This window comes from Grammomys surdaster, unplaced genomic scaffold, assembly GCF_004785775.1.
Source record: "Grammomys surdaster isolate TR1022 unplaced genomic scaffold, NIH_TR_1.0 371, whole genome shotgun sequence".
NCBI classification, from domain to species: domain Eukaryota; kingdom Metazoa; phylum Chordata; class Mammalia; order Rodentia; family Muridae; genus Grammomys; species Grammomys surdaster.
The window spans coordinates 2,404,586-2,411,557 of NW_021604790.1; positions in this window are offsets into that span (position 1 = coordinate 2,404,586).

Genomic DNA, 6,972 nt, shown 5'->3' on the forward strand with positions numbered 1-6,972 from the left:
AAATGCTATAGAGAGAAACATTCTGATGTCAACTTATTGTTTCCACACATATATATGCACATGTGAACATGCAAGACATATACGTAAAAATGCATAGCACGTATATGTTATGCACACACACAAAAAGATACAAAGATTTTGACTATTAAATAGGATAGTGGGTATTGCCAAATTCATTCTCTCTCTCTCTCTCTCTCTCTCTCTCTCTCTCTCTCTCTCTCTCTCTGTTTTGGTTTTTCAAGACAGGGTTTCTTTGTGTAGTCCTAGCTATCCTAGAACTCTCTCTTAGACCAGGCTGAGCTAGAACTCACAGAGATCCGTCAGTCTCTGCATGCCAGGAGCTGAGATTAAAGGCTTGTGCTACCCCTGTCCAGCCACCAAGTGATTTCTAAAATGGTTGTACTATACACTACCCACCCCCCCTCCCCAAAATGTGTGGAAGTCCAGGTGCTCTGTAGCCTTACCATGCTAGATACTATTAGGCCTTTTCTTTTGGCCAATGTCGTTAGGATATAATCATGGTTTTGTTTTCCAAAGTTTCTCTCTATAGCACTAGCTGTCCTGGAACTAACTAGATCAACCTGCCTCTGCCTCCTGAGTGCTGGGATTAAAGACGTGGGCTAACACTGCCTGGCTTTTTTTTTTTTTCTCCCTTTCTTTTTTTAAACACAGCATCTTGGACTGGTTAGCTTTGAACTCATGATCTTGTTTACACTAGCGTTGAACACTCAAGTCTCCTGCCTCAACATCACGAGTGTTGAAATGATGTTTAAACGTCTTTCTTTTTTTTTGCTTTTTGGAGACAGGTTTGCCCTCTATAGCCCAGGTTGCCCTGGAACTCACGGCAAGTCACCTGCCTCCATTTCCCAAGTGTCGGGATTCCTGAATTACTGAGCACAACGAAGTGACAACCAAGTGAATTCTAGAAAATTCTTAAGAGGGAGAAAGAACATAAACATACACACACAGACACACACAGAGAGACTTTGTCTCTTACCACCTAATCTCTTGTGTTACCCTAGTACTGTGGCAAGAAGGCCATGAACAGCTGTAGTGTTTGATTTTCAACTTTCAGAACTGTGTGTGTGTGTGTGTGTGTGTGTGTGTGTGAAACCAGTCCCCCAGACACCTCCCTTTTCTTTATAAAGTTACCCAAACTATGCTGTTCCATTGCTAACAATAGCAAACAGATGGGGATGAATGGATAGGTAGATAGATCATAATTAGGTCATATAAATATAGAAGTTAGGAAATCTTCAGGTCTGTAGTGACCCAGGAGAAATGATGATGTGCTGTCTAGTTCAGGTCTGAAGGCCTGAGAACCAGGAGGGACAATGATTAAAATCTCTAGTACAGGACTGGTAGAGACTGACTTAACATGCCTGAGGTCTTAGATTCAATCTCCAGTGCTGGGAAAAGGAAGGAAGGAAGGAAGGAAGGAAGGAAGGGACAGACATTGGACTCTCCCAGCCTTTCGACCCACATTGAAATGTGTTTTTTTTTTCCTTTTTGTTTTTTGTTTTGTTTGTTTTGTTTGAGACAGGGTTTCTCTGTATAGCCCTGGCTGTCCTGGAACTCACTCTGTAGACCACGCTAGCCTCAAACTCAGAAATCCACCTGCCTCTGCCTCCCAAGTGCTGGGATTAAAGGCATGCGTCACCACCGCCAGCTTCCTTATATTTTTTTAATCTCCTTCCCTTCTCCCTCTTGATACAAATGGCTGTGAGCCACCATGTGGTTGCTGGGATTTGAACTCATGAACTCCTGAAGAGCAGTCGGTGCTCTTAACCGCTGAGCCATCTCACCAGCTTGAAATGTTTATTTTTAATGGATCTCTAGCTTTTCCTCTTCCAGACTGAGTCTGTCTCTCCCCTGCCTGCCTTCCTTCCTTCCTCCCTTCTTTCCTTCTTTCCTTCCTTCCTTCCTTCCTTCTTTCCTTCCCTCCCTCACTTTCTCCCTCTCTCCCTCCCTTCTACTAACATTTTTGTTCTACTTACAGATTCTCAGTTGGTTATGTGAGATTCAACGTTGGCGAGAGCACTTTATTTTGATCAGCTATGTTAATCTTATCCAGAGTCCTTCTTACAGGTGTAACCAGAATGTTTGGTTAAATCAGTGGACACCTCGTGACTTTATTAAGTTGACATATAAAAGTAAGCATCACGTATGGTAAATTCGTGTCTTTGAAGTTTTAAAAAAATGTATTGTATATGTGTGGTAGGGGCTGCCATGCGCTTCTGTGTGAGTGCCCAAGCAGTTCAGGAGAGGGCGTGGAATCCCTTGGAGGTGGAATTTCATACAGTTGTGAGCTGCTGGAATATCACGAGAAGTTCTTTGGCAAGTTATTCTCCACGAAGTCACAACAAGCAAAGATCAGTGATGTCAGATCAATGCAAGAGCATCGTCACACTGTCTGTGGGTCGTATGCATATGCTTTCTAACCATCACACATCCTTTCACATGTCTGCTTCAGCAAAGCATCCGCTTACCTGTGTCTGCTTCAGCAAAACATCATCACACAACATAACTGAGTCCCCAAAGAAACCAGAAATTTCTACTTCATCTGTTTGACTCTCTCTCTATGTGTGTGTGTGTTTGTCTCTCTTTCCTCCTTTCTCTCAACATCAGACCCATATTTTTGGTTGTTTTGCTTAGACGGAGAGGGCCTCATTTTGTAGCCCAGACAGGACTGGTCCTCACTGTGTAACCCAGGCTGGCCTTAAATACAAGGTGAGCCTCTTCTCAGAGCATCACAAGTGCTGGGATTACAGGCAGAAGCCACCATGCCCCACTATTCTTTGTAATATACCTAATCACTCCTTCGGCATGCCTTCCTTGACTCCAGCCTTATGCTTTTCCCAGCCAAACTGCAAGTTATCATATCTTTATTTATATGTTTTGCTTCTGAGTCTCACTGTAAACCTGGCTAGAAGCAGCCAACAGTATCCACGCCACAGCGCAAATATGAGGGCTGCCTTGAAACTCCCTCCATCTTTTTTTTTTTTTTTTTTCTCTCGAGACAGGGTTTCTCTGTGTAACCCTGGCTGTCCTGGAACTCACTCTGTAGACCAGGCTGGCCTCGAACTCAGAAATCCACCTGCCTCTGCCTCCCAAGTGCTGGGATTAAAGGTGTGCGCCACCACCGCCCGGCATCCATCATTATTTTTTAAGTCTATATATGTGTCTGCGTATGGTGTGTGCACATGAGTGTGTGTGCTCGTGGAGTCCAGAGGCATAAGACACTCCCCAACTTCTTAGTTACTTTTCTATAGCAGTGATAAAACACCGTAACCTAGATAACTTATAAAAGAAAGCACTCCGTGGGGCTTATGTTTCCAGAGGATTAGAATCCAAGATGGCAGAGTGAAGGCAAGGCAGAGAGCATGCTGAGGTTGATGGGTAGCTTTTGAAGCAAAGCCGCCACCGCCACCACCACCACATCTTCTCCGACAAAGCCACTTCTCCTAATCCTTTTCAAACAGTTCCACCATCTGTGGACAAAGTATTCAAACTTGAGCCTCTGGAGACTGTCTTAGAGTTTCTATTGTTGTGCCATGAACAAAAGCAGCATGGGGAAGGAAGGGTTTATTTTACCTGTTTGCTAGTAAGTTTGTTGTCCAGGGGAGTCACCTATACATATAAAAGTGTGTGTGTGTGTGTGTGTGTGCGTGTGTGTGTGTACAAGTTCTTTGCCACCATGTAGTGTGAACAGCTCCTAGTCAGTTCTCAGTAGAATCTGAATCCCTCTCTGAAGTCACATGAACACAGTCAAGGCTGTCTGCCTCGCTGTTTACCATCTGCTCTTCTGGACTCCATAAGAATTGTCAACTCAACTCTATTTACATCATCCCAGGACTGTGACTTTTACTCTCCATAATTCTGTGACCCTTTAACACAGTTCCTTGTGTTGTGCCAACCCCCACCTATAAAATTACTACTTCAGAACTGAAATATTGCTACCATTATGAACTGTAAATATCTGATATGCAGGATATCTGATATGCGACTCCCAAAGGGGTCTTGATCCACAGGTTGAGAACCACTGGTCTAGAATTTCTCTAAACTGAATCTCCAAATTTTTCCATCATATTAGTTGCAGAAGCTTCTAGAAGCTTGGTTTTCTGGCACATGTCTATAGTTCCAAAGATCCAAGGATGATGACTCCTCTTCCTCCTCCTCCCACTCCTCCTCCTGCCTCTCCTGCTCTCCCCCAAAATATTTCTCTCTGTGGATGTACATGTATGTGTGTGTAAATGCAGACACGTGCAAGCCACAGTATGTACATGGGGGTCAATGACAACTCCTAGGAGTCAGTTTTTGTCTCTTGCCTCGTTGAAGTAGGGCAAGGTCTTCCGCGTTTCTGTGCTGTGTGAATAATCCTGGCTAGCTGGCTCTCAAGTTTTTATGGCAATTCTCCTGTCTCTACCTTGCATCTCACCATAGGAATGCTGGGTTGACAGAAGGGCACCACTACATGCACCTTTTTAAAAAATGATTTTTCAAGGCAGGGTTTCTCTGTGTATCCTTGGCTGTCCTGGACTCAGTCTGTAAACCCGGCTGGCCTCAGATCTGCCTGCCTCTGCCTCCCAAGTGCTGGGATTAAAGGCATGCATCATCATGCCTGCCTCATGCACTACTTTTTATATGGGATCTGGGGATCAAATTCAAACCTGTACAGGAAGTGATGTTACCAGCATCTCCCCGCCCACCCCACCAGTAGCATATGCAATCCATATGGAGGGTTTGTTACAGCACTGATCCCACTTCTTGTACCAATTTTCTTTTCTTTTTTTTTTTTTTTTAAAGTTATTTATTTTATGCATATGAGTACACTGTAGCTGTTTTCAGACACACCAGAAGAGTGCACCGGATCTCATTACAGATGGTTGTGAGCCACCATGTGGTTGCTAGGAATTGAACTCAGGACCTCTGGAAGAGCAGTCAGTTGCTCTTAACTGCTGAGCCATCTCTCCAGCCCTTGTACCAATTTTCTATGTTAGACTTTTAAAAAGTATTATTGGGACGCTTAGGTCAAAATGGCGGGCAGACCTGCTGGCTTTTGACCTAGCTAAATGTGGTAAGGGCCAACAGAGTAGTGCCTGACACATAAGTGTTAATTGCAGCATCAAGCAAGTGGCTGGATGGTTTTCTTTCTTTCTTTTTTTTCCCCCCCTTTTTGGTTTCTCGAGACAGGGTTTCTCTGTGTAGCCCTGGTTGTCCTGGAACTCACTCTGTAGACCAGGCTGGCCTCGAACTCAGAAATCCACCTGCCTCTGCCTCCCAAGTGCTGGGATTAAAGGCGAGTGCCACCACCGGCAGTAAAACACTTATATACAAAATCATTTTTAAAGTTGTTTAAAATAGCTTATTTACTCTTTGACAGTTTCACACCTATATACAATGTATCTTGATCATATCCACTCCTGCCTTCCCCTCCCACACCTCTGCCTGTGTTAAACAGTTTTTGAACTTCCTCTGTAGACCAGGCTGGCCTGGAACTCACAAATCTGCCTGCCTTTGCCCCCCAAGTGCTGGGATTAAAGGCGTGCGCCACTACCACCTGGGTCAATAGTTCGTTTTGTATAACAAATACCCAAGACAAATACCAAAACAATTTAAACGAAGCTGGAATGGTCCCATCTACACTCTGGAGAGGCAAAGAACCTTAAGTAGTTGCTCAGTCCAGAAGCTGGACGCTTCAGAATGAAGGGATCCAGCGACACATCTCCACTCTGAATTTGGATGCCTGGAAACTCTAGGGAGACCTACTGGCAGGAGTCCCCACAGCTGGTCCAGGAAGCCTGGAGTCTGACTACCACAGACAATGGCACAGTTACACTGGCTCTGTTTCCAGGTCTAGTCAACTGGGCCCTCCTTCCCAACTCCCTACCACTAAGAACTGTGGAGACAATAAAGAACAAGATAGCTGAGCAGGGAGGGAGCCTTTGTTCTTGGCCAAGAGTAGGAGATAAACTTGCAAACCAATTCCTCAACTCTTGAGGGCCAGGAAGGTGATAGATGAACAGTAAAGAGAAAGGAGATGCAGGGCGGTGGTGGCGCACGCCTTTAATCCCAGCACTTGGGAGGCAGAGGCAGGCGGATTTCTGAGTTCGAGGCCAGCCTGATCTACAGAGACAATCAGGGCTAGACAGAGAAATCCTGTCTGGAAAAACCAAAAAAAAAAAAAAAAAAAGGAGAGAGAAAGGAGAGGAAAGTTGGAAGGGGAGCATATTTCTAGGAACAGGCATCTTTTCGTTTGTTTTCTGGCTTGTTTATTTTTATTTATTATTTATTCATCTTGTGTGCATTCCTGTGACTTGAGGTTGTGTGCGCCATGCCGCCCATGTGAAGGCAAGAGGAAACCGTCACCTGATGTGAGCTCTAGCTTTCCACACCTTACTGAGCAGGGTCCCTCTGTTTCTGTGGCTCCCCCAGGCTGGGTGGCAGCAGCAGCTGGGCCACTCTCTCTGCCTCCTCCCTCTGCTTCATAGTGCTGAGGTAACAGCTGCACAACACCGCAAGCTTCTTTTTTTCGAGGGGTGAGGAGAGTGTTGGTTTTTGGAGATAGATTTTTCTCTGTCCTGGCCCAGACTGTCCTAATTCTATAGACCAGGCTAGGCCTCAAAGTCACAGATATTCACCTGCCTGTGACACCCCGCCCCCAAGTCCCCAGTGATAGAAGAAGAGTGCCACTACAGCTTTCTTTTTAGATGGTTTCCAGGGGGTCAAGCTTAGGTCATCAGGAATACAAAAATACAGCTTTTACATATTGCAACATCTCCCAGACCTGTTTTCCCATTCCTTCCAGTTATTCTGACGATGGGCAGCTATCAGGGCATTGGAGGAGTGTGCCGTTTAGTATTTGAATGCTATGACGTGAAGTTAGAGGTTGTCTGGCTCACTCTGGTCGTCATTTAGATCCAGTCTGTTTTGGCTAACCTTCCTGAAGATATATGTCTACCCCGCAGGTGA